This window comes from Rhinoderma darwinii, chromosome 3, assembly GCF_050947455.1.
Source record: "Rhinoderma darwinii isolate aRhiDar2 chromosome 3, aRhiDar2.hap1, whole genome shotgun sequence".
Taxonomy (NCBI): Eukaryota; Metazoa; Chordata; class Amphibia; order Anura; family Rhinodermatidae; genus Rhinoderma; species Rhinoderma darwinii.
Window position 1 is genome coordinate 247,364,848 of NC_134689.1, and position 27,742 is coordinate 247,392,589.

At 45.0% G+C, this 27,742-nt stretch overlaps 1 protein-coding gene and 1 long non-coding RNA gene across 2 annotated transcripts in view; one reads left to right on the forward strand and one right to left on the reverse strand.

The window, feature by feature from the left end:
• Nucleotides 1–20,360, reverse strand: part of LOC142748025 (mucosa-associated lymphoid tissue lymphoma translocation protein 1-like) — an 89,842-nt gene extending 69,482 nt beyond the window's left edge. Inside the window, exon 1 of the mRNA XM_075855141.1 lies at nucleotides 20,304–20,360. The gene's annotated coding sequence lies outside the window, so the exon portion shown is untranslated. The remainder of the gene's footprint in view (nucleotides 1–20,303) is intronic.
• The window catches only part of LOC142748026 (uncharacterized), a 36,895-nt gene extending 16,501 nt beyond the window's left edge, over nucleotides 1–20,394 (forward strand). Inside the window, exon 3 of the long non-coding RNA XR_012882121.1 lies at nucleotides 20,255–20,394. This is a non-coding gene — a long non-coding RNA (uncharacterized LOC142748026). The remainder of the gene's footprint in view (nucleotides 1–20,254) is intronic.
• Nucleotides 20,395–27,742: the final 7,348 nt, after the last annotated feature.

Genomic DNA, 27,742 nt, shown 5'->3' on the forward strand with positions numbered 1-27,742 from the left:
TGCAGATAACAATAAACAGCATACCATCTGACAGGTTTTATTTCCTATCTCTGCCATAGCAATCTGATAGCAATAATTGGCACAAGAACAGTCAGGAAGCAAAATAAATGATAATCTTGTACAGAGGTATGTTAGTAGAGGAGGAAACAGAGTTGCTACAAATCAACAGGCTTCTGCTAGTTCTATTTTGTGGTATTTCTTAGAACTATCTACAGGTGCTATACGTAGTGTATGATGCCATTCTGAAAATATAAGCGGCCTGAGGGTGAAAATTGCACATTCCTTTCAAATTCCCGCAAGTGAATTGCGGGGGAGGGTGGTAACAGATGAGATATCTTCATGACGTCTTTATACATGTTGCAAAACTTCAATTGATAAAACAGTGCAATGTATTACTTGAGTTTTCAAAGTTTCAATGTGAGATTTCTTTGTCACTCTTTCATGCCTGGGATTTGAAAACTGCAGTTCATTTCTAGTAACATATGCCCAATGCAATAGCAATAGGGTGGATCCCTATTTTTTGCCACTTGCAAAAAAATCCATCTTTTAAACACTTAGGTTGTATCTAACAGATTCTAACTAAAAGTTCCATATGCAATTTGCATATTATAATTTAAATAAGAATATCCTATTGCCAAGGAACTTCTCAGGTTAAAAACATTTGGGGAATGAGGCATGGTCAGATTTACTACAGAGGCAGGTGTGCTTTGCTATAGCTCAAATTTTTATGCTTATTTTTCCTTAGCAAGAATAGGCAAAACTCGCAAAAGTAATGGAAAATGTTTGGGATGCACCAAATAACTGATGAGAACACTGTGTTTTCACAATATATGGATCCCTATTGTTACAGCTTTTTTTTGTGGTGTCCATGCCCAGCCTCTGAGACTCACATGCTCTACAGCTCCTGTCTTCGAGAAGTGCAGGTTCCTACAGTCCCGTCCACGACCACAGCTACTGCTGAACTGCTTCTTCTGCTGCATATGCCAGTCTCATTGCTGCCTGGGACCTGAGCTCCATTAACTTTGGACTCAGATTGCCCATCTGCACCTCCTCTCTGAAACCGAAGTCTGCTGGCTTTTCCTGCTCTACTTTTTATACAGACAGCTCCTTCCAGTGCTTGGAAACCAGGCTAATTCCACCCTTCCATCATAGCTTGGCCTGGAAGCCCACAACAATTGTTAAGGAGACAAAACTCAATGCATTGAAACCCTTTGCAGGGTTACGATACCCTCAGTTATCGAGAATTTAAAATTGAATGGGTGGATTGACTGAACAATGCCCAGGAAATCTTCAAATATAAGGTCGCACACTGACTGTTGCAGACCTCTAGACAACCAGACTCTATATACTACTACTACCAGTACACAGTGCATTTCTATGAACCGTCGATACACATATTATTATTATTTTTCTCTCCCACCCCTCCACAGATCCATGCACATCGTATATGCTAGATATTCTAGGTCTTAAATGTTTGTAAATAGCCTAACATATACTTGACAAACGGAATATTGTGTGTAGGCATCTAACCCACCTCTTCCAAAAACAATTATTATTTTTATAAATGTTAAAAGATGAAAAATCAGACCATTCAATTGTTCGAAGATTTTTTTTTTCCTCCCGCCCCATGACTTACTATTACATCATGTTAAATGGTTCCTACCTGCAAAATGAGTAGTACATCATAGTAATGGCTGTACTGTGCCCGCACCATCACTATATTGTATTATACAGCTGACACATCTGTATAATGGCCGGGATAAGAAATAATGCCAATTCCGGCCTTTTAAACCCTTAGATACTGTGGTCAATGCTGACAGCGGCAACTAAGTGGTTAGACAGATGTAGGGAGCATACCTTGTCACCCAATTGGCACCCCCATGAGGCGATCGCGGGGTGCAGATGGATTGACATAGCAGCCAGTGGCCTAACAAAGGTCCATAAGTCTGCCATCAGTGTATGCCGAGTAGGCTGCCTATCTTAGTGTATTAGTGAAGTGAAAATGATCAAATGATCGCATAGTATAGTCCTGAAGTCCAAAATAAACTGCATTCTTAAGGGTCTAAAATATTATTATTAGTACGAGAAGTACTAAGATGGCAGACCTGGGGGCCTTTTTTAGGCCCCACGGCTGCCATAACAACCCATCTGAACTCTGTGGGGGGTGACAGAGGGATCCCCATCCCTTTGTCTAACCACTTAGATGCCATGGTCGGCATTGTCCGTAGAATCGAAGGGGTTAGACAGACGGGATCACATTTTGCCTTTATACTCGTAACCCCATATATGAGGTTGGTCACGTCACCTCACCCCAATATTTACTAATTAGTGGGCATAACCATTGACAATGAAATGGATTAGCATTCTTGAGACCACATTATTAGCACTCCTGTCTACAATTCGGTATATATTTGGCTAGCGGTTTTGATTGCCCCATGCACTAATCTTCAATACGTCCCTATATATATACACTACCGTTCAAAAGTTTAGGGTCACTTAGAAATTTCCTTATTTTTGAAAGAAAAGCACAGTTTTTTTCAATGAAGATAACATTAAATTAATCAGAAATACACTCTATACATTGTTAATGTGCTAAATGACTATTCTAGCTGCAAACGTCTGGTTTTTAATGCAATATCTACATAGGTGTATAGAGGCCCATTTCCAGCAACCATCACTCCAGTGTTCTAATGGTACATTGTTTTTGCTAACTGTGTTAGAAGGCTAATGGATGATTAGAAAATACTTGAAAACCCTTGTGCAATTATGTTAGCACCTCTGTAAACAGTTTTGCTGTTTAGAGGAGCTATAAAACTGACCTTCCTTTGAGCTAGTTGAGAATCTGGAGCATTACATTTGTGGGTTCGATTAAACTCTCAAAATGGCTAGAAAAATAGAGCTTTCATGTGAAACTCGACAGTCTATTCTTGTTCTTAGAAATGAAGGCTATTCTGTGCGAGAAATTGCCAAGAAACTGAAGATTTCCTACAACGGTGTGTACTACTCCCTTCAGAGGACAGCACAAACAGGCTCTAACCAGAGTAGAAAGAGAAGTGGGAGGCCCCGCAGCACAACTCAACAACAAGACAAGTACATTAGAGTCTCTAGTTTGAGAAATAGACGCCTCACAGATCCTCAACTGGCAGCTTCATTAAATAGTACCCGCAAAACGCCAGTTTCAACGTCTACAGTGAAGAGGCGACTCCGAGATGCTGGCCTTCAGGGCAGAGTGGCCAAGAAAAAGCCATATCTGAGACTGGCTAATAAAAGGAAAAGATTAATATGGGCAAAAGCACACAGACATTGGACAGAGGAAGATTGGAAAAAAGTGTTATGGACAGACGAATCGAAGTTTGAGGTGTTTGGATCACACAGAAGAACATTGAGACGCAGAACAACTGAAAAGATGCTGGAAGAGTGCCTGACGCCATCTGTCAAGCATGGTGGAGGTAATGTGATGGTCTGGGGCTGTTTTGGTACTGGTAAAGTGGGAGATTTGTACAAGGTAAAAGGGATTTTGAATAAGGAAGGCTATCACTCCATTTTGCAATGCCATGCCATACCCTGTGGACAGCGCTTTATTGGAGCCAATTTCATCCTACAACAGGACAATGACCCAAAGCACACCTCCAAATTATGCAAGAACTATTTAGGGAAGAAGCAGGCAGCTGGTATTCTATCTGTAATGGAGTGGCCACTGCAGTCACCAGATCTCAACCCCATAGAGCTGTTGTGGGAGCAGCTTGACCGTATGGTACGCAAGAAGTGCCCATTAAGCCAATCCAACTTGTGGGAGGGGCTTCTGGAAGCATGGGGTGAAATTTCTCCCGATTACCTCAGCAAATTAACAGCTAGAATGCCAAAGGTCTGCAATGCTGTAATTGCTGCAAATTGAGCATTCTTTGACGAAAGCAAAGTTTGAAGGAGAAAGTTATTATTTCAAATAAAAATCATTATTTCTAACCTTGTCAATGTCTTGACTATATTTTCTAGTCATTTTGCAACTCATTTGATAAATATAAGTGTGAGTTTTCATGGAAAACACAAAATTGTCTGGGAGACCCCAAACTTTTGAACGGTAGTGTACATATAATTGACAAATACATTAAGCCTTCCTCTGAAGCCAATGGCTGATAACACCTGACTGAGCCAGGTCCAGGCCACAGTGTTAAATGCTTTTGCTGCCTTCACTCTTCCTCCCCTCATCCTAGCCTGGTCTAGCGCAACCAATGCCTTGTGAACCCCTTTTCCTCCCTTTACAAAACTCTTCGTAACGGCCGAGGTCGCGGACCGCCGCCTCCGCTTACCTTTTCATGGGGCCAGTAAAATAAATCTGTCACGGGGGTTAGCTAAGATATTGCCATAGGGCTAAACTAGGGGGCGAAGTCTAAGGGAACCCTTTAACCTCTATACAGGGATCTGGACTTCGCTGGGGAACACCAAGTTCCTACCCCCAGAGTAGTCTCCCTTGGTGACGGCCAACGTAAATAGGCGTAGTACAAACTCAATAGACAGGATGCACAGGCAGCATTAGCAAATCAGGGCAGGTAGCAAGGTTCATCACAGGTCACTAATAAAAGGTTAGGGGAGGCGGCAGGGGTTCGTCACGGGTCACTAGCAAGAGACCAGGGCAGGTGTCAGGCAAGGATGGGCAAAAGGTACACGCAGAGGTAAATCACAGGAAATATAACAACCATATATCAGAGTCTCACTAGACTAGCAAGTAAGAACCTAATTGCTCAGGCAAGGAACACAGGAAAGGGAGGACCCTTTATACCCAGGGAAAGCTGGGTCTATCATTTGGTGGGCGCTAGGCTTTTAAGGCAGAGAGTCAGCACGCCCACTTTAGAACCCAGAGCAAAGCCTTGACAGTGTGGGAGGCCACCAGACGCTGACTTTGGAGGAAAGGATTGGCGCAGGCTAGGAGGGAGAAGATGCCGAGGCCAGGTTAGTAAAGAAAGGTGGCGGGGAGCGGCGGTCATTACAAACGCTACATCTGTCTTGAGTCTTTTTAGACGTCTTATAATTTTATCCCTGCGAATTGATGTAGACAGACATCTAACAATCCTTGAAATGATATTGAACGACATAGTGACCCAAAAACAGACACCTCTTTCCATTGCTTGGGAACCAGGCTAATTAGTAAATTCCTTTCAATCCTTCCATCAAAGCGGGACCTAGAAGCCCAGAGTAAATATGTACAGGACCAAACTCAATGCATTAACGCCCTTTGCAGGGCTACAAATCTTCAGTTATGGAAGACTTAAATTAATTGGGTGGATTGGCTGAACATGCTGCTCTATTAATGCCATCAAAAGTGACGGAACTGCCCTTGAAAACCATCTCTGAAAACTGCGTACACTAAATGTAATCCCTAAGGCCCCATGCACACGACCATAAGGGTTTTTACTGTCCGCAAATCCGGAGGCTATGGATACACATCAGTAGTTGTCCGCAATTGCAGAACTGCTCATAGACTTCTACGGACGAGTCCGTGCCGCAATTGCAGACAAGAATAAGACATGTTCTATAATTTGCGGATCATTTTTATGGCCTGGACATACATCCATAAATATATGGAAAGGTGTCTGTGGCCAATAGAAATGAAAGGGCCTGTGTGCACGGGGCCTAAATTAATCTAGGCCATGTATAATATGTATTATTACGCTCGAAGACAACCGAGATAACTATGAATTTTAGGTAAACTAAGTAGTAGTTTTATTGTCTTAAATGTATTCGGTGGCACAACATTCCTCAAAGATTTGCTGCAGAGCACCACAATTTGGCTTTCTTCATACATGTAAATTGTTTTGGATTTGCCTCTCAGTGGTCTGTAGCAAAAAACACTGTCCTGTAAGTCACACTGCAACAATATTATTAAATATAATCCTGTCCTAATCCCTGAGCATCTGCCTTGTGCCGCCTTTGTACCTCTCTTGTGCCTCCTTTGTGCCTCTCTTGTGCCTACCTTATGTAAAGTCAGGCCCTACAGGGAAACATGCGTACTGCTGTGTGTGGGCATGTCTTACAGTGGAGGAAATAAGTATTTGATCCCTTGCTGATTTTGTAAGTTTGCCCACTGTCAAAGTCATGAACAGTCTAGAATTTTTAGGCTAGGTAAATTTTACCAGTGAGAGATAGATTACACGGGGGGAACTTGTTAATGATCTCAAGGCAGCTGGGACCACAGTCACCAAGAAAACCATTGGTAACACATTACGCCGTAATGGATTAAAATCCTGCAGTGACTGCAAGGTCCCCCTGCTCAAGAAGGCACATGTACAGGCCCGTCTGAAGTTTGCAAATGAACATCTGGATGATTCTGAGAGTGATTGGGAGAAGGTGCTGTGGTCAGATGAGACTAAAATTGAACTCTTTGGCATTAACTCAACTAGCCGTTTTTGGAGGAAGAGAAATGCTGCCTATGACCTAAAGAACACCGTCCCCATTGTCAAGCATGGAGGTGGAAACATTATGTTTTGGGGGTATTTCTCTGCTAAGGGTACAGGACTACTTCACCGCATCAATGGGAGAATGGATGAAGCCATGTACCGTCAAATCCTGAGTGACAACCTCCTTCCCTCCACCAGGACATTAAAAATGGCTCATGGCTGGGTCTTCCAGCACGACAATGACCCAAAACATAAAGCCAAGGCAACAAAGGAGTGGCTCAAAAAGAAGCACATTAAGGTCATGGAGTGGCCTAGCCAGTCTCCAGACCTTAATCCCATCGAAAACTTATGGAGGGAGCTGAAGATCCCAGTTGCCAAGCGACAGCCTCGAAATCTTAATGATTTACAGATAATCTGCAAAGAGGAGTGGGCCAAAATTCCATCTAACATGTGTGCAAACCTCATCATCAACTACTAAAAACGTCTGACTGCTGTGCTTGCCAACAAGGGTTTTGCCACCAAGTATTATGTAAAGGATCTGCCAGGTACTACGTCTGTGTATACTCCCGGGATTAATCAGTCGACACCTGAGGCCAGACCTCTTAGACTGACACCGGCTCCCACCAACCAGGGTGGCAGGCTCAGGAGTGGGAGAGCCTATCGCGGCCTGGTCAGTCGGAGTTAGCTCCGCCCCCTGTCCATTTATACCTGCCGTGTTCTCTTCCTCAGTGCTTGTTATTCTTCTTGGATTCCTGGCCCCACTGCTGCCTTGCTCCAGCCTGCTTCTGCCGTGCTTCTGCCTTGCTTCAGTTCCGCTTATCCTGCTTCGCTTTGCCCCTGGCTTGCTTCCTGCTCCGTGCTCTCGTTGGTATACTCCACTACATCCTGATCCTGACTGACTCATTCACCGCTCCGTTTCCTCGCGGCGTTCCGTGGGCTACTGCCTCTTCCCTTGCGTGTTCCCTGTTTGTACTCCCTTGCACTTAGTCTACCATTTCTCCTACGCTGACGCTATCATGGACCCCCTTGAGACCCTGACCCAGCAGATGCAGGGCCTCTCCCTACAGGTCCAGGCCCTGGCTCAGAGGGTCAACCAGGGTGACGTTGCCTTAGTAGTACCCCTCACCTCACCTCTAGAACCCGACCTCAAGTTACCTGACCGGTTCTCAGGGGACCGTAAGACTTTTCTCTCCTTCCGGGAGAGTTGCAGACTTTATTTCTGCCTAAAACCTCACTCCTCAGGTTCCGAGAACCAGCGGGTGGGTATCATTATATCCCGACTCCAGGAAGGGGCCCAAGAGTGGGCCTTCTCCTTGGCTCCTGACGCCCCTGAACTTTCCTCCGTTGATCGTTTTTTCTCTGCCCTCGGACTCATTTACGACGAGACTGACAGGACTGCCTTAGCCGAGAGTCAGCTGGTGACCTTACGTCAGGGTAGGAGACCGGTTGAGGAATACTGTTCTGATTTTAGAAAGTGGTGCGTAGCTTCTCGGTGGAACGACCCGGCCCTAAGGTGCCAGTTTAGGTTAGGATTATCTGACACCCTGAAGTATCTGCTGTTTAGCTACCCCTCTTCTGACTCCCTAGACCAGGTTATGGCCCTAGCAGTACGACTTGACCGACGTCTCAGGGAACGTCAGCTTGAACGTTTCAATGTGTTCCCCTCTGACTTCCCTGCGATTCCCCCCGAGGTCCCGTCTCCTCGCTCTTCCACGGAGGACTCGGAGGTACCTATGCAACTCGGGCCTCCATGTCCCCTCGACAACGTAGAGAGTTTCGCAGGAACAATGGTCTCTGCTTCTATTGTGGGGACGACAAGCATCTACTGAACACCTGTCCCAGGCGCAAGAATAAACAGCCGGAAAACTTCCGCGCCTAAGTGATCATCGGGGAGGTCACTTGGGCGCACAGGTATTTCCCGTTAATATGAAACGCAATAAAATTTTGCTTCCCTTTCAGGTCTCGTTTGCTGGCCGGTCTGCCACTGGCAGTGCCTTCGTGGATTCTGGCTCATCTGCTAATATCATGTCTGTGGAATTTGCTATGTCTCTAAAAATGCCTTTTATTGATTTGCCTTATCCTATCCCGGTAGTGGGTATCGACTCCACTCCTCTTGCTAATGGTTATTTTACTCAGCATACTCCTGTTTTTGAACTCCTTGTTGGCTCCATGAATTTGGAGCAGTGCTCTGTACTGGTGATGCAGGGATTATCGTCCGATCTGGTATTAGGTCTTCCCTGGTTGCAGCTGCATAATCCCACGTTTGATTGGAATACTGGGGATCTCACCAAATGGGGTAGTGAATGCCTGATGTCATGTTTTTCGGTTAACTCTATTTCTCCCCGGGAGGAGGTAAACACGCTTTCTGAGTTTGTTCAGGACTTCGCTGATGTGTTTTCTAAGGAGGCCTCCGAGGTGTTGCCCCCTCATAGAGATTACGATTGCGCCATCGATTTGGTGCCTGGTGCCAAGCTTCCTAAGGGTAGGATATTTAATCTTTCATGTCCTGAACGTGAAGCTATGAGGGAGTATATCCAAGAATGCCTGGCCAAGGGTTTCATTCGCCCCTCGACTTCTCCTGTAGGTGCTGGCTTCTTCTTCGTGGGGAAGAAGGATGGTGGTCTTAGGCCGTGCATTGATTATCGGAACCTGAATAAGGTCACCGTAAGGAACCAGTATCCCCTTCCTTTAATTCCGGATCTTTTTAATCAGGTTCAGGGGGCCCAATGGTTTTCTAAGTTCGATCTACGGGGGGCATATAACCTTATCCGCATCAAAGAGGGGGATGAGTGGAAAACTGCGTTCAACACACCCGAAGGTCATTTCGAATACCTGGTCATGCCCTTTGGGTTGTGTAATGCCCCTGCCGTCTTCCAGAATTTTATTAAGGAAATTCTGAGAGATTACCTGGGTAATTTTCTTGTAGTGTACCTTGATGACATACTGGTGTTTTCCAAGGAGAGGTCCTCCCACGTGGAGCATGTCAGGAAGGTCCTCCAGGTCCTCCGGGAAAATAATCTGTTTGCGAAGACCGAAAAATGTGTGTTTGGTGTACAGGAGATACCATTTTTAGGTCAAATCCTCACCCATCATGAATTCCGCATGGACCCTGCCAAGGTTCAGGCTGTGGCGGAATGGGTCCAACCTGCCTCCCTGAAGGCGCTACAGTGTTTTTTGGGGTTCGCTAACTACTACAGGAGATTTATTGCCAACTTCTCGGTCGTCGCTAAGCCTCTTACGGACCTTACTCGCAAGGGTGCTGATGTCCTCCATTGGCCCCCTGAGGCCGTCCAGGCTTTTGAGACCCTCAAGAAGTGCTTTATCTCGGCCCCCGTGCTGGTTCAGCCCAACCAAAGGGAGCCATTTATTGTGGAGGTTGACGCATCCGAGGTGGGAGTGGGGGCCGTCTTGTCCCAGGGTACCAGCTCCCTCACCCATCTCCGCCCCTGTGCTTACTTCTCTAGGAAGTTTTCGCCCACGGAGAGTAACTATGATATTGGCAACAGCGAACTTTTAGCCATTAAATGGGCTTTTGAAGAGTGGCGTCACTTCCTGGAGGGGGCCAGACACCAGGTAACGGTCCTTACTGACCACAAGAATCTGGTTTTCCTAGAATCTGCCCGGAGGCTTAATCCTAGACAAGCTCGTTGGGCACTATTCTTTACCAGATTTAATTTCTTGGTTACCTATAGGGCTGGGTCCAAAAATATTAAGGCTGATGCACTGTCACGTAGTTTCATGGCCAATCCTCCTTCCGAGAAGGATCCTGCTTGTATTTTACCCCCTGGTATAATCGTTTCTGCTACTGATTCTGATTTAGCTTCTGACATCGCGGCTGATCAAGGTTCAGCTCCCGGGATCCTCCCTGGGGACAAACTGTTTGTCCTCCTGCAATACCGGCTAAGGGTACTCAGGGAAAACCATGACTCTGCACTATCTGGTCATCCTGGCATCTTGGGTACCAAACACCTCATTACCAGAAACTATTGGTGGCCTGGGTTGCCTAAAGACGTTAGGGCTTACGTCGCCGCTTGTGAGGTTTGTGCTAGGTCCAAGACCCCTAGGTCCCGACCTGCGGGCTTACTACGTTCCTTGCCCATTCCCCAGAGACCTTGGACCCATATCTCCATGGATTTTATCACCGATTTGCCTCCATCTCAGGGCAAGTCGGTGGTGTGGGTGGTAGTAGACCGCTTCAGCAAGATGTGCCACTTTGTGCCCCTTAAGAAACTACCTAACGCCAAGACGTTAGCTTCTTTGTTTGTTAAACGCATTCTGCGTCTCCATGGGGCCCCAGTCAATATCGTTTCTGACAGAGGGGTACAATTTGTTTCCTTATTTTGGAGAGCTTTTTGTAAAAAGTTGGGGATTGATCTGTCCTTCTCCTCCGCCTTCCATCCCGAAACTAATGGCCAAACGGAAAGGACTAACCAATCCCTCGAACAATATTTAAGGTGTTTCATCTCTGACTGTCAATTTGATTGGGTCTCATTCCTTCCCCTCGCCGAATTTTCCCTGAATAACCGGGTCAGTAACTCGTCAGGGGTCTCCCCGTTTTTCTGTAATTTCGGGTTTAACCCAAGGTTCTCCTCCGTTTCTCCTGGTTGTTCCAATAATCCCGAGGTAGAGGACGTTCATCGGGAACTGTGCACAGTCTGGGCCCAGGTTCAGAAGAACCTAGAGGCGTCCCAGAGCGTACAAAAGATTCAGGCTGATAGTAGACGTTCTGCTAACCCCCGGTTTGTCGTCGGGGATCTGGTCTGGTTGTCGTGCAGGAACTTGCGCCTTAAGGTCCCGTCCAGGAAGTTTGCTCCCCGATTTATTGGACCTTATAAGATCATTGAAGTCCTCAACCCTGTATCCTTCCGTCTGGAGCTGCCCCCATCCTTTCGCATACATGACGTCTTCCATGCCTCCCTCCTTAAACGCTGCTCCCCGTCCTGGTCCCCCTCGAGGAAACCTCCTGTTCCCGTTCTCACCCCTAAGGGGGTGGAATTCGAGGTGGCCAAGATTATGGACAGTAGGATGATCCAGGGCTCCCTCCAGTACCTGGTCCATTGGAGAGGATACGGGCCGGAGGAGAGGACTTGGGTACCTGCTCGTGATGTTCACGCTGGGGTATTGATCAGGAGGTTCCACCTTCTCTTCCCCACTAAACCGGGTCCTCTTAGTAAGGGTCCGGTGGCCCCTCATAAAAGGGGGAGTACTGTAAAGGATCTGCCAGGTACTACGTCTGTGTATACTCCCGGGATTAATCAGTCGACACCTGAGGCCAGACCTCTTAGACTGACACCGGCTCCCACCAACCAGGGTGGCAGGCTCAGGAGTGGGAGAGCCTATCGCGGCCTGGTCAGTCGGAGTTAGCTACGCCCCCTGTCCATTTATACCTGCCGTGTTCTCTTCCTCAGTGCTTGTTATTCTTCTTGGATTCCTGGCCCCACTGCTGCCTTGCTCCAGCCTGCTTCTGCCGTGCTTCTGCCTTGCTTCAGTTCCGCTTATCCTGCTTCGCTTTGCCCCTGGCTTGCTTCCTGCTCCGTGCTCTCGTTGGTATACTCCACTACATCCTGATCCTGACTGACTCATTCACCGCTCCGTTTCCTCGCGGCGTTCCGTGGGCTACTGCCCCTTCCCTTGCATGTTCCCTGTTTGTACTCCCTTGCACTTAGACAGCGTAGGGACCGCCGCCAAGTTGTACCCCGTCGCCTAGGGCGGGTCGTTGCAAGTAGGCAGGGACAGGGCGGTGGGTAGATTAGGGCTCACTTGTTCCCTTCACCTCCTTCCTGCCATTACATATTAAGTCTTGTTTGCCAAAGGGATCAAATACTTATTTCTCTGTGCACAATGCAAATAAATATATATAATTTTGACAATGTGATTTTCTGTTTTTTTTAAATATAATCTATCTCTCACTGGTAAAATTAACTAAGCCTAAAAATTCTAGACTGTTCATGTCTTTGACAGTGGGCAAACTTACAAAATCAGCAAGGGATCAAATACTTATTTCCTTCACTGTATATGACCAGTTGCACATTCAGCATCAAATACCTGCAGTGATTTTAGAAAATAACAGGCACATTTACTTTATTCTGAAATAGTACCAAGCTGTATGATAACACCTAGACTGAGTCATGTTATTTTATAAAGTCAGAGGAAAGAAGGGAATTTCCACCCTTAAAGCAGTGAGTAGGTGGTAGGTGGAAATCCTTTTTAATATTTTTTTGTGACTGTCAGAGCTCCCTTGCCGTTAAGGAGTTATCTGGGACTTTTCAAAATTGGAAGCATGGCAGGGTATTGCATTACATAGTAAACTAACAGATACTCCCCCCCTAATAGTGCTCCAGTGCTGAGGTGCCACTCTCTGCCACTCCTGTGGCAAAAGCTCCTGCAGCGGGCATGTGCCATTCATCTGTCACGTGTCACTGTAACCAATTGCTGGCCTCAGCGGTGATGCTGCCATGAATGGAATGTGACCACTGAGACCAGTGATTGGCTGCAGCGCCACGTGGCCGATGAACGGCACCTGACCACTGCGGGACGGAACGTGAGTGCTGGAGCGGGGGGGCTCTTCAGAAGTTGAGCATCTGTTAGTTTACTATGTAATGCCACCCCCTTTCCTGCGGCCAATTATGAAAAGTCCTGGATAACCCCTTTAAGGTTTTTTCACATAACATTTGTGGCCTACATCAGAAAGATACTTTTGTACGTAATAAAATTAGACAGAGACGTTTTGTGACATATCCATAAGTTTCCTTCTGCCAAACATACCAATATAATGTATTTGTATCATGTTTGACAGGATTACATCAGGGCACCTTTTCTTTCTGACATAACAAGAGGGTGTTATGCTACTCAATATGGCTTATAACATATCCTACAGTATACGTTCTTTACATGAAAGCCAATGGCAGGCATATGCAACAATATAATATACAGTTGCATGCCTTTTGTATGCAATTGAGTGTACATCTTTTCTGGAATTTAAAAAAAAGTATACCTCAACTGTAAGCTACAGACGTGTTGTAAAAAAAGAGAATGTCATGTTTACGATGGAAAGTCCTACAACATGTTCAGTGGGTAAAGTAGTATGAATATGTGTGATGAGGCAGCCTATTTTCAGAAAGGGGAAGGAAACATTTTGATGCGTGACAGTGGAAAACAGTGAGGGGAGGTTGTTGGGATCCCTAGTAGTTGTTAGTACTAAGGCACCTCTTGTGTCCTTCTGCACATGCATTACAGTTCCATTCATTCCTATGGTAGCACCATCATTAGTTTGGAGACCTGCAAGTTAAAAACCTGATATCTATCTCAGTCAAAACATCGATAAAAGTAGATGATTACTAATTATTGTCTGAGACCTCTTTTGCCAGATCTGTAATCATAGTACATTATTACATTGTACTGTGACATTCTATTAACCCATCATCAAAGGGACCTGAAGGTGTTGGGTTATCCAATATTCTGGATTATAGATATCAAATTCACTTGTAAGGGTAGAGAACCTGCAGCATGGAAGTCTACAATAAAATGTTGACAGCAAAATTCAAGAGATAAGGCAGCACATCCTATGATGAATTTTGCTGTCTCCATTCGTGGAACCTTGGATCAGGTTCTTGTAAGGCTTGCACCCATTATACTATATCAAACTTTCCTCCGGTGCTGTGATCATCTCCTTTTTCTCTAAAATGAAATGTTAACACAAAATCTGCTACTAAAAATGTGTTGTTTATTTAGGGGGATTTCTAGTGGTTCTCTCTGCTGTAGCCTCTGCTTCTGGTATTGCAGGTCCGTTTTGGAATCAAGTGATAGATTATTAGACTTTGTAAATTTGCAAAGGCCTGATTAAAGGAATTTTTCTGTATTATTTTCCACTACGGTTTTGCCATTGCTTTTTCAGAATGTTGCCATTTGTTTAAATTGCAGCATACTCTGGATGTAGAATTTTTCTGGAGCTTTTTGTCAGTTGGAGACAAGAGTATGGTCTTTTTCAGACAGCAGTATTTTGACAAGTACTTTTCATCAGTATATATTGTTTTAAACTGTTTTTATTAAAGATTTTAATAACTTGTCAATTCTTCAATACAACAAGGGGGAAAAAGGGGGGGGGGGTTGTCAATCAGGAAATCAGGTCATACAATTAATACGGCCTTGACAGAAACAGACGGTTCCACTGCAATATATAGAACACAAAAATACAATGGAGTTATCCGCAAGAGAAGTAGTTTCGAACCACGTTAGTATAACTTCATTAAGATTTATGCAAGATCTAATTTTAATCAAAAGCAACTCCAATGAGAGAGGACCAAGATCAGATATTAGTCAAGCATGCGGGGGGGGGTATTTAAGATCTAGGTGAGGACGTGCGAGTCATAAGGTACTGAGCAAATTATGCTCAAGTGAGTGAAGAAAAAAAAGAAGATTTAATACATGGGTGTTATCAGCACAACCAAAATTGTTCACATAATTGGTGAGACTCGTGAGATTGTTTGTTCAAGATACCATCTGGTATATTGAAAGCATGTGCAGAGTTTTTGTTTTATATGTGGCGGCAGTATATCAATAAATGGTTTCCGCAAGGTAAAGAATTTTTTATCAGTATATTTAAAAAAAACAATACCAGAAGTGGAAAATAAACAAAAAAAAAAAAAGTATAATGACAAAATTTGTACCTCTTCTGTGTTTTGGACCCGCTTTTGGGTTTGGCTCATAAATACTGATACAAAATCCAGACCAAAATACTAGAGTGTGAAAGTGGCCTAAGGCTGTGTTCACACATTGCAGTCAATTTATTTTTCTGTTAAAAACGCAAATGGACTGACATGTGAACACAACCTTTATTAGAAGAACGCTTGTAAAAAAAAAAACAGAACATTTACACTTTATACAAGCTTAAAGGGGTTGTCCGACAAAAGGAATAGCTATTTTTTCTGTTGAGTTTGTAAAATAAAAAACATGCTAGTATACTTTAGTTCAGTTTCAGTCGCGTGGAGCCGGAAGTTCGGAGCTGCTGTTGTAGCTGTGGCGTGTCGTCACAGGCTCCGGAGGCAAGGAGCTCTCCCCATCTCTTTGTGTGTTGATGACGTGGATGAAGGGGCTGTCTACTTTGCTCAATTCATTAGTTCTTCATCCCCGTCATCGACACACAGAATGAAGGGGGAATCTCCTTGCCAGTGGAGCCTGTGATGACACGTCACAACTACAACAGAATATTCAAACTCCTGGGTCCACGTGATGTGGACTAAAAATCTGCAATCCATGTAGGTTTGAAAATTAAAGTATATTACCAATAAAATTTTTTGTACAAATGCAAAATAATAAATAGGTTTTTATTTTTGGCAGACAACCCCTTTAAAAGAAAAAACTGAAAACTGTTTCTAGAAAATAAATTGTACAATAAATCAACTTTTCCATTTACATTTTTTTTAATTCAATTTGTGTACAGTTAACAGCTGCACCACAGACCATTCAGACACTACGAGGCCCGTGTGCTGGAGGGGGGGCCTGGTCCCAAACGGCCCCGGCTTCCATCCAGTACCATCAATTGCATTAAATTCCCAGCCAGAGGCGTAACCACCGGCCTTGGACCAATTTTAATTGAATCTGCATCCTCAGTATACTGATAAATTGAAGACAATGGTGGGTCAGGGAGCCGTCAGCATCCTGCTCCACCATTTTCTTACTGATCCAGGCTGGCGCGAAGCGGTGACATCAACTGCACAGGACGAAGGGGACCTGAAGAGTGAGCTGCTCTGTTTGTCATGAGAATGGGCCTAGGTGAATATTACTTTTATTATTTTGAGGGGCACTATTTATGTGTGGGGAGATACTACGGGGGCATCACTACTGGGTGTGGAGTACTAACGTCGCATCACTAATGTGAAGGCGGCAGTGTGGGCATCATTACTGTGAGGGAGGTACTAAGGGGCATTATTTTTATATGGGGCACTAATGGGACATAATTACTGTGAGGGGGTACTTCTAAGGGAAACCCACGGGCTCTAAGAGGGCATAATTTCTATATGGGGGCACTAAGGGGCCATCCTTATTATGTGGGGGCACTAAGGGGCATACTTTCTGTGTGTAAGAAACTAATGGGGTATAATTACTTTGAGGGGGCATCCGTACTGCATGAGGGGTACTGAGGAGGCAATGTTATTTTGAGGGGGCGCTAAGGGGGCATTATCACTGTATGGGAGCACTATTACTGTATGCCACACAAAGAGGGCACTATGAAAGTGTGTGGGGCACAAAGGGGCATTGTTACTGTGTGCAGGCATTATTACTGTGTACTATACGAAGGGCACTATTTCTGTGTGGGGCACAAAGGGGGCACTATTACTGTGGGGCACTATTTTTGCAGCATAGGGTGCTCTTAAAGGCAGTAATACATCTGGGCAGCAAACTCTTCAGATACAAGTCGTGGCCAGGAAAAGTCGTCATGGAGGTCTGGGTCGGATGGAAAGAACAGGGAAAGTGAACTAATCCAATCAGATAAGACGTCAACTGTGGGTCACTGGATGTAATTATATTGTATTCTTATACTGTATTCATTGCACTGTATTCAGAGCATAAATATACTCTGCAGAGCAGCAGTGTGACCACTTTTTGGGCACTATATGGTGATATTATTGATTGTATTGGTCTTTGTGGTAAAAATATGAGGTCATGGTGTGAAGATATTTTTTGGCCCTTGTATAGTGGTATTATTTGGTAAGTGCATGATTGTATTATTGAGAGATAAACTATGATATAAATACATTAGTGTTTATGACGGGGCAAATTATTTGGCGGCAGGGCTTATGCATTTACAGATATATCTTCCAGGCACCACAGTGCTTATTTTCATTATAAAGTAATTTCAAAGGATTCCTGTAAAAAGGAGGATATGTTTAATGGAGGCCATAATAGCCTATGAGTGGCCTCTGTTAAACTTGTACATCTCGAATCTTCAGTGACGGCATTGTCCATATATGGAAAGTTGTCACTGGAGCTTCCCCGAGGGTAGCCTGTCACCTACACATCACAGCCAGTGCCCGCTCCCCGCTAGTCCTTACTGCACCCAGGGCTGGGCTCACTCCATCCCCAACAGTGTCATCTCCCCTGCCCATTGTGGCTCCACAAGACTCTACACCTGTACTCCGGGACTCAACCCATCCTCCTTCTGCAGCGTCTTTCACTGTGACCATCTACAGAGATAATACTGCTGGGGATGGAGAGAGCCCAGTCCTGTGTGCACTATAGACGAGCTTCTATAGTGGCCCCGGTCACTCAACATAAGAAGTAGCGCCACGTCTGTCGTCACGGGCTCCCCACTTCTCAAAGTCCCATTCCAGGCTTCACACAGCGACACATTTTTGGGGACTCCGACTGCTGATCCCTCGTTTCCAGCCTTCATATTACCACCTCATCCTTCAGGGATGCCTGCAGGATCAGAACTTCTTGGGAGACTGCAGCTGATGCTGCACAGTAACAGTTCATATATGCACAGATGCTCTGTGCGGGGATATCTAATTCTTTATGTCTCTGCCCGAAATAAAATGGAGAGTTTCGTTACTGGGGCTTCCCCAGAATACAAAACAGTCCCCAAACAGAGGATCTGTCCATATATAGACAATTACAGCATAAGTGGGAGTCTCCAAAGAATTCCCGACCCGGACGGCTTCCTGCCAACATCCCTGAAGGATAAGGGGTGCTGTGCAAGCTGAAAAGCAGCAGCCTGGGCTTCAATGTGTCGCAGTGGATCTCCTTGGAAAGGACTGTATTTGGTGACCTCTCCTCTATCTCTGTGTTTGGTCCACTGCACAACTTCTCTCTCTGGTTGGGGGACCCTGCATTGGCTGCCCATGTAGTATTGGGCTGTATCCTCCGTACCAAAGCTGTGCGCCACAGCAGATCCACTACCTCTCTTTCTCTCCCTCCAATTCCTTCGTTGATATCCATTGATATCCTGAATTCCTGGCTCTCCCTTGCAGCTCCCCTTTCATGGCTGGGCCCTGGTACAACCTGCTGTGCTGGCTCATCCTGAATTAGGTAGGATACAGTACACTGTGCCAGGAACCCTGCCATAGGGAGCCATAACGTTCCCCATTGTATACCTATACAGTTGGATATGTTGCAGCCTCCCATCGGAGGTATACGTCAGGAGTTCTCCAGAGATAAAATCAGCACGTATTTGAGGGCGGTCTGGGATTGTTCTGGAATTTTTGGGGTATTAACCAAAGATTTAACTCGTTGATGTATAAACGATGAAATCCTTTGCAAAATTCACATAAAAATCTTCTGCAAAATACGCATGTAATGCGTACTGATTTTGTTGCAAATTTCTGGGAATTCATAAAATCCTGTGTGTATAGTCTAAGTGCAACCAGGAGATTGTCAGGTGAGTGGTATTTTATTAGCCTTTTTTAACTTTAAGACTAGTTCTTCCCCTTCTTCTTAGATTGTAAGCTCTTTTAGACAGGGTCCACTTCCTTCTATGTCCATGTCTTGCTTTAACTTTACATCCCCTTTATTACCTAATGTACAACACCGATTAAAAAGTTAGCCAGGGCTGACATTAGAAATTTCTGGGCACCATACATGCTTTTTTCCTGACACAGAAATGTTAAATGCAACATATCTGCCTGGTGAGGGCTTTCGGCATTGATATCAATGGAGGGCCCGATAGGAACTGTGTTTAAAGATGGAGGGCACTGATTCCCCTGCCTTATCGGTGTAACTGGAGCCTAACTCACCTAGTAAAGTCAATTAACTTCCTGTTTCTAAATGGAAAACCATGCTACCCACGGTAATTTCACAGGTTAAAAATCTAACCTTGGCCAATCTAAGTCATAATTTTGACGTTATTTGAATCCAACAAAATATCCTTAAAGCCTTACGCCATTGACATTACTGACTTTTTGATCTTGCAGATTTGATATTTGCATAGTCAGGGAAAGAAAATCACGGGTGACCACCAGCATCGCCCACTTGTCACATGCAGGGACAGTGACAATAAAAGCAGTTCTACCGTGTGAGAATTTCTAAAAACAACTCCACATTTCTCCACTTGTTCCGTGTATGACATAGAGAGAAGATGGATGTTGGGGTTAACTGCAGTACCACCTGTGATACACATACTGTAACTGTAACGAGCCGTGCAATTGTGTGTCCATCACATTACCATGTAACGAGCCATGCACCTGTGTGTACATCACATGACCATGGACAAAATTGTATCCACTCTAAGTAAACAATGAAAGTTTCTACTGAAAAACAACAAGCAGAGATCTTGAAACTGTGAGGAATTAATACAGAAAGTATATTGCAAAATTCATTAACTTTTAATTATACAAAAAAATAACATTATTTTTCTGAAACTGGATGAACCTTTTAAACTTTAATGCACTTAACTTTGCCATTCATCCTTACTTTATCAATATTGTACCTCTGCCACCAAGACCCTCTGTGCCACACTGATACATACACACTCGAATATAAATATAAAACTAACCACAGCAAAATGAAAACTTTACGCTGAACTTTGTGACACTTCTGTCTCAGACTGCTGTACTACCTCTATACATTTTCATCAGTTTCTTGTTATCTCAGTGGTGTAGCCTGTTCATGACAACAGTCCCTTTTTATTACAGTCCCTCTGATTTATCATATGGTTGATCTGAACTTTAAGATGTTTGACTACTTATTAAAGTTTCCCATAAAAAGCCAGATGTGACAAATTTATTATTTGTCACCTCCGGTTTAGGATGGTAACTGCTCTTAATGGTGAATTGGCTTTAGCCTTGTGTTTGGTCTCATTAACCCTTGATTAGACATGTTACCTGACCTCTATCACTATTGATTTTCCACTTTCTTCCTGACTTAAGACCACTATGTGTCAAAAGAGAATTTACAACAAGAAATCAGTATACTCACTCGGAGAACGCTCCGGCAGGCAGCTCATGATGACACCTCCAGCAAGAGACTGACTTCCTTGTCTGTCTGCCTCAACTAGTCTCAGGAAAAATGAATAGTACAAGCAACCAATGACAACAGAGGTGAAAATGAAACTAGAGAATAAACAGCAGCATGTGACCCTGCGTGAAGTCCCTTCAATAAATTGTAACACAATTGTGTTATATTATGACACTTGTATATGGAGCGTCACCCATGACATCACCCTGACTATAATACACATTTGTTATATATAGTGAAGCTGTGGATTTCTTGTCCTTGCTTATCTTACTTACTTATGGAGCATTTGTGATATACAGTAGTCCTCGTTTATATATTTTATACCTGTGCCAATCTGAATAATCATTAAAAGGGATTCTTTGATTTTAAAGTATAGTATCTATTTTACAATAAACTAAACTTACGCCTCTGTGCACATCTGTGGAGCCTCCGTTGCGAATTCCCTCTTATTCCCTGGACATTGCAGTTGCCAGTATTTTTGCATAATTAAACAGTGTGTGCACAGTCAGATTTCTTCGCCCTAGGAAAGTCAGTAGCATCAGGACTAGGTTAAGTGTGAATTTGGTGGTTGCAGAAGATTGCAGCAGGAAACACAGCAGAGAGCCAGAGCCTCTCACATTCAGCAGTCGGACATGTGCACACTACCTGCACATCCTCAAAACTCAAGAGCGGGGTCAAAGGAAGAAGGATGCTGACTGAGTTATTGTCAGTCTGAAAACCTAATCCAGACCTAAGGGGCAAATCATACTCAGTGTTTTTTTTTTTTTAAACTTGTTTTATTGAACAATATACAAACGATGCACAGTTCAAATACACATGAATATAAGAACATACCATATACTGCTTGGGTTACATATCGCAGTGCATCCTTCAATGATGGTAATACATATAGGCAATGAAATCAAATAAACGTTAAACAGTATCATGCGTTAACATTATGTTTCTGATGTCAATAAACCTTTGTGAGTCATATAGTGTTTGTGAAGAGTCACACCAGGGTCCCCAAACCTTAATGAACTTATTTTCACACCCTCTATTCTTGTATACAATTTTTGCATATGGTAGCATGTAGTTCACCAAAGCCTTCCATTGTGGAATGGAAGGTGATCTCGGACCCATCCATCTGAGAGCGATTGCCTTTCGTGCCAGGAACAATACTTCCCTCAAAAATATTCTAGTGTGATGGGTCCAGTGCTCTTCGGATACAATTCCAAATAAGCATACCAGTGGCTCAAGGTGTACCGACCTCTGCAGTATATCAGATACCAATGCTATCACATCCGTCCAGAAAGAGAAGATCCTGGGGCATGCCCAGATCATATGCCAAAAATCCGCTCTAGAGACTCTACACCTATGACACTCAGTGGTCGGATGTCTACCCATCTTATGCATTCGTATTGGAGTCAGGTAACTGATGAGTAATAAATAATTGTGTCATCTTATTGTTGGCGGCAGGTGAGACTAGTGTATGTGAATTTAACATGTCTAACCATATATCGGTGGTTATTTCCGGAATTAATTCCCGCCATCTCATTTCTACGACCAACGGTGTCGCTTTTAATCTAGCCTGTATGAGGAATGAGTAGATTACTGAGATTAGGCCCCTAGGTCCCTGGGACCTAAAAATACCAATGAGAGGAAACTCTGAGATATTCTCAGTGCCAGGCGGGTATTGAGTCTGCAAGGAATGGCATAACTGGAGGAATTTAAAGAAGAACTTTCTGGGTATATCAAAATCAAACTGCAATTGCTCAAAAGACTTCACACTCCCATCAATATACATATCCCCAATTCGTTCAACCCCTTGTAGCGACCAAAACTGAGGGTCCAGAGCATCTGTAACATGAGGCAGAGACGGGTTTTGCCACAAGGGAGCTTCAGCTATGATATCCACAAAATTCAGTAATTTCTTAGCAGCTAACCACACCTGCGCCGCCACCCTATGTAGGGGGAGTAAGCTCCTAAACATAGACGTTGATCCCTCTAACACAGGCCATAGATGTGGCACCTCCAAGTAAGATGCTAGATATTGATCACGATTAGGGAGGACCTCCAGCTCGGTCCAGGCGGTAAGATATCTAAGCTCTCTCGCCAGGTAATACAAATAGAGATCAGGGAGAGAAGTTCCGCCCAAGGCCTTGGGTCTCTGTAATGTACTGAGTTTAAGCTTCGACCTGGTATTTCCCCATATAAAGGACGGAAACATAACATGTACACTTTTAAAAAAGGACATTGGTACAGGCACTGCTGCATGCTCCAACATGTATAGGCATTTAGGGAGTATAATCATTTTTATAAGGTTAATACGGCCCGAGACAGCCAGGGGCAGTGAGCTCCACAGCTTTAATTTAGCCTTAATGTAGTCTAGCAATGGTTTTATATTGTTATCAAAATCTGAGCCATGGAGTCTCCCAATCATAATCCCAAGATATTTAGAGCATGTGGATACCCTAATAAAATTCGAAAGGAAAAGAAATAAAAAGCACAGAGCGCAAATAGTGCATCAAACGGTAAAATGGAGAGGTGGACGAGATGGTGAGCAGTTCTGCTAACCTGATCAAGTTGTGCTAGGAGCACAACATCCAATAATGCATATATCCAAATGATGCTGCAGCCTGGGTTCCGGTCTGTATCGCGATCGTCCAGATGCAATAGCAGAAGAAACAGCAGGAAAAAAATGGATACCACCCAGACGCTGCTAGGAGTTCTTTAAGGAGTTTTTAGGTTGTCCAAAGAGTCAAGGATCCTCCAACTCTTATTTCCATATGCTTTATTTGTATAAGATACTACGCGTTCAAAAGTCGGCAAACTATCACTATGATTGTCTGCCGACTTTTGATTTTGGATCCTGTACTGCAAGTGATTGATGTTTTGTCCACATTTGTTTTAATCTGTGCATATCTTTACCTATGAAGATTACTGCAGTTATTTTACTATGTTTTAACTATGATCATACTATTGTATCATTGGTCTCTACTACCTTACTCCTGTTTATTATCCTTTACACATTTATAGGTTTGCTCTTACACGAATTGTAATCCTCCTGTGGACATTCATTCTGCCTGTTCCATTCACATAACCTTCATTGTCTTGTATTTTGATTATACATTAAATGACACAATCCTTGAGGTGGTTTTACACTGAACGATTATCGGGCAGAAGAGTGTTCATAGAACTCTCGTTGACGATAATTGTGCTTTGTAAACACCAGGATGATCAGCAGATGAACGAGCAAACGCTCATTCATCTGCCGGTCGTATCGTTTTAAAAAAGTAAAATATTATCGTTGTCGGCAGCACATCTCCCTGTCACGAAGGGTCTGTGGACCCACTGGGCCGTACTGCCTTGGCGGTATGGCAGCTGACCAACAGGGCGCAGGACAATGTCTATAGTTTGTATAGGTACCTGTGGTAGCTCGGAAAGCAGTAAGGCAGGCTCAGCTGGGACTAGGCAACAGGTAGACATCAGGCGAGGTGAAGCAGGTCAGACGTGGGATACAGCACGACACGACTTTGGCACAGCACAGTGCTCGACTAGGATGGTATGGAATGCAAGGAACAGGAACTGGAACAGGTACAGGATCAGGAAACACACTAGGAGGCCATTACATAGACAAACTTAAAGAGGCTCTGTCACCAGATTTTCAAACCCCTATCTCCTATTGCAGCAGATTGGCACTGCAGTGTAGATAACAGTAACGTTTTTTTTTTTTTAAACGAGCATTTTTGGCCAAGTTATGACCATTTTTATATTTATGCAAATGAGCCTTTCTTATGTACAACTGGGCATGTTTTAAAGTTATGTCCAACTGGGCGTGTATTGTGTTCGTTACATCTGGGCGAATCAGCATCATCCACTTCTCTTCGTTACCACCCAGCTTCTGGCCGTTCACAGACACACAGCGTGTCCTCGCTCATCCGATGCGATGAAGTTCCTGTGGGAGGAAGTGAGTGACGTCACAGCGTGATCTCGCGAGGACACGCTGTGTGTCTGTGCACTGCCAGAAGCTGGGTGGTAATGAAGAGAAGTGGATGATGCTGATTCGTCAGCATCATACACTTCTATTCACAACGCCCAGCTAGTAAAACAAGTAAAAACGCCCAGATGTTACACACACAATACACGCCCAGTTGGACATAACTTTAAACATGCCCAGTTGTACATAAGAAAGGCTCATTTGCATAAATATAAAAATGGTCATAACGTGGCCAAAAATGCTCGTTTAAAAAAAAACAAAAAACGTTACTGTTATCTACATTGCAGCGCCGATCTGCTGCAATAGGAGATAGGGGTTTGAAAATCTGGTGACAGAGCCTCTTTAGGAAACATCAACAATGCTCAGGCATAGAAACAGGGGGCTGGACCCCTCTTATATTCCAGGGTACTCACGGGTTCAAGTCATCAGAAGTCCGGTGCGCACACTGCCCCTTTAAGAGCGAGCACGAGCATGCGCGTGCACCCTACGGGATCCGGCAGAGGTGAGTGGACACGAGCGCTCATGGCTGGGGCTGTCAGGAGGAGGTTGGAGCTGGCGGCCCGCAGCCACGGACATTACAATATCTCCCCTCTTATGCCCCCTCTTCTTGGGACCAGAGCGAGACAGAAACTTTTTCAGAAGAGTAGGGGCATTGAGATTCTCCTCTGGCTCCCAGAATCTCTCTTCAGGACCAAACCCCCTCCAATCCACCAAATAAAAGGTCTTTCCTCTCACTATCTTAGTGTCCAAGATCTCTTTGACCTTAATGGTGTCCGAAGGGCCACTGGAGGCAACCACAGGGCTGGGAGTCTTGGATTAGCGGCTCAGAATCACCGGTTTCAGGAGGGAGACATGGAAGGAGTTGGGGATCCTGAGGGTAGGAGGCAGCCGAAGCTTGTAGGTGACAGGGTTGATCTACTGCAGGAACTCGAATGGTCTGAGGAACCTGGGAGCAAATTTGCACGACGGCACCCACAGTCGGATATTCCTAGAAGACAGCCAGACCCTTGTGCCAGGAAGAAACTGAGGAGGTTCTCTTCTCCTTGTGTCAGCCTTCCTTTTCTTGCGGTCGACTGCCATTAGGATGGAGGATCGAGTCTGCTGCCAGATATTCAGAAAGTCTCTAAAAGTGGAGACAGTCGCTGGTACATCGGAAGTGTCGGGCACCAGGAGAGGAATTCGTGGGTGCTGGCCGTAGACAATGAAGAATGGTGTATTCCTTGTAGACTCGCTGGTGTGATTATTGTAGGAGAACTCAGCCCATGGGAGCAACTTCACCCAGTCATCATGCTGCTTGGAGATGTAGTGGCGTAGGCAGTTCTCCAAGATCTGATTGATCCTCTCGAACTGACCATTGGACTGAGGATGGTAGGCTGAGGAAAAGTCCAACTTCACAGCGAGGAGTCCGCAGAGGGCTCTCCAGAACTTCGAGGTAAACTGAACGCCCCGATCAGTCACAATATGCTGCGGCAAGCTGTGCAGGCGGAAGATGTGTTGGATGAATCGCTTGGCCATCTGAGGAACAGAAGGAAGACCGGTCAGAGGAACAAAGTAGGCCATCTTTGAAAATCGGTCCACCACCACCCAGACAGTACTGCATCCAGCAGAGAGAGGCAGGTCCGTGATAAAGTCCATAGCTATATGCTGCCAGGGAGCATTGGGCACAGGCAATGGCTGGAGCAGACCAGCAGGTCTGGAGGAAGCGGCCTTGTTGGCTGCACATACAGAACAGGAAGAAACAAAGTCCAAAATGTCTTTGGGCAGCGTGGGCCACCAGAAATGACGAGCAATCAGATCCCGGGTCTTACGTACCCCCGCATGACCTGCCAGTCTAGAGGAGTGTCCCCAGCGGAGGATTCTTCCACGATCAGCCAGGCACACAAAAGTCCTCCCTGGGAGGAATGTCCCCAACTTGCAGGGGATTGACAGAGACAATGCAAGACGGATCAATAATGTTCTGTGGACTCTCTATGGTGTCTTCCGTCATGAAAGACCTGGACAAGGCATCAGCCCTCACATTCTTGTCGGCCGGGCGATAATGGAGCTCAAACTGGAACCTGGTAAAGAACAGTGACCACCTGGCCTGATGAGGGTTCAGCCGTTGGGCCGTCTGGAGGTAGGTCAGATTCTTGTGGTCAGTAAAAATTAGGATCGGATGAGCTGCGCCCTCTAGTAGATGTCTCCACTCTTCCAGAGGCAATTTGATGGCCAGTAACTCCCGAGTTGACTTGCCCTTGGGACCTCTCTGGAACAGGAGTGCACCAGCACCGACAGAGGATGCGTCCACCTCCAACGAGAACTGCAGAGAGACATCCGGATGATGGAGGATAGAGGCTGACGTGAAGGCACTCTTCAGGCTATTGAATTGCGGACTCTGCCTCGGGAGTCCACACCTTGGCGTTCATATCTTACTTAGTAAGGTTAGAGATGGGAGAAGTCAGTGAAAAGAAGTTTGGAATAAATTGCCTGTAAAAATTGGCGAACCCCAAAAAGCGCTGTATGGCCCTTAAGCCTGGAGGGCGTGGCCATTCCAGGACAGACTTTACCTTTTCAGGATCCATCTCGAGAACTCGATTCGAGACGATGTAGCTCAGGAAGGGTAGAGCATCTCTGTCAAACACGCACTTCTCCAACTTGGCGTACAGATGATTCTCCCTTAACCGTAGCAGAACTTGATGGACATGTCACAGATGCGTCATAGGATCTGGAGAAATAATCAAGATGTAATCAAGGTAGACTACAACACAAACATAGAGGAGGTCATGGAAAATGTCATTAACAAACTCCTGGAAGACCACGGGAGCATTACACAGGCCGAAGGGCATTACTAGATACTCATAGTGACCTTCACGGGTGTTAAATGCAGTCTTCCATTCATCACCCTGGCGAAACTGGACTAGGTTGTAAGCCCCACGCAGGTCTAGTTTAGAAATTTTTTGGGCTCCACGTATACGATCAAACAGTTCAGAGATCAGTGGCAACGGATATTTATTTTCACCGTGATCTGGTTGAGACCTCGTAGTCGATGCAAGGATGAAGAGAGACATTTTTCTTTTTGACAAAGAAGAACCTGGCTCCTTCCGGGGAGGCATACCTTCATATGAAGCCCCTCTCCAAGTTCTCTTTCACATAGGCGGACATGGCAAGGAGAGAGGATATAACCTACCAAGGGGAAGGGATGCACCAGGAATCGGTTCGATAGGGCAGTCATACGCCTCATGTGGTGGCAATGCCTCCCACTCTCTCTTGCTGAAGACGTCCGAAAATGCAGCATAATGACTCGGCAATCCTGCCAATGACCGAGGCAGAGAAGGCTGAACCGAGCGAATCTGCACCAGGCAAAGGCTTTGACACTCAGAGCCCCACTAGAGAACCTCTCCAGAATTCCAGTCTAGGACAGGGGCATGCAGTCGGAGCCAAGGCA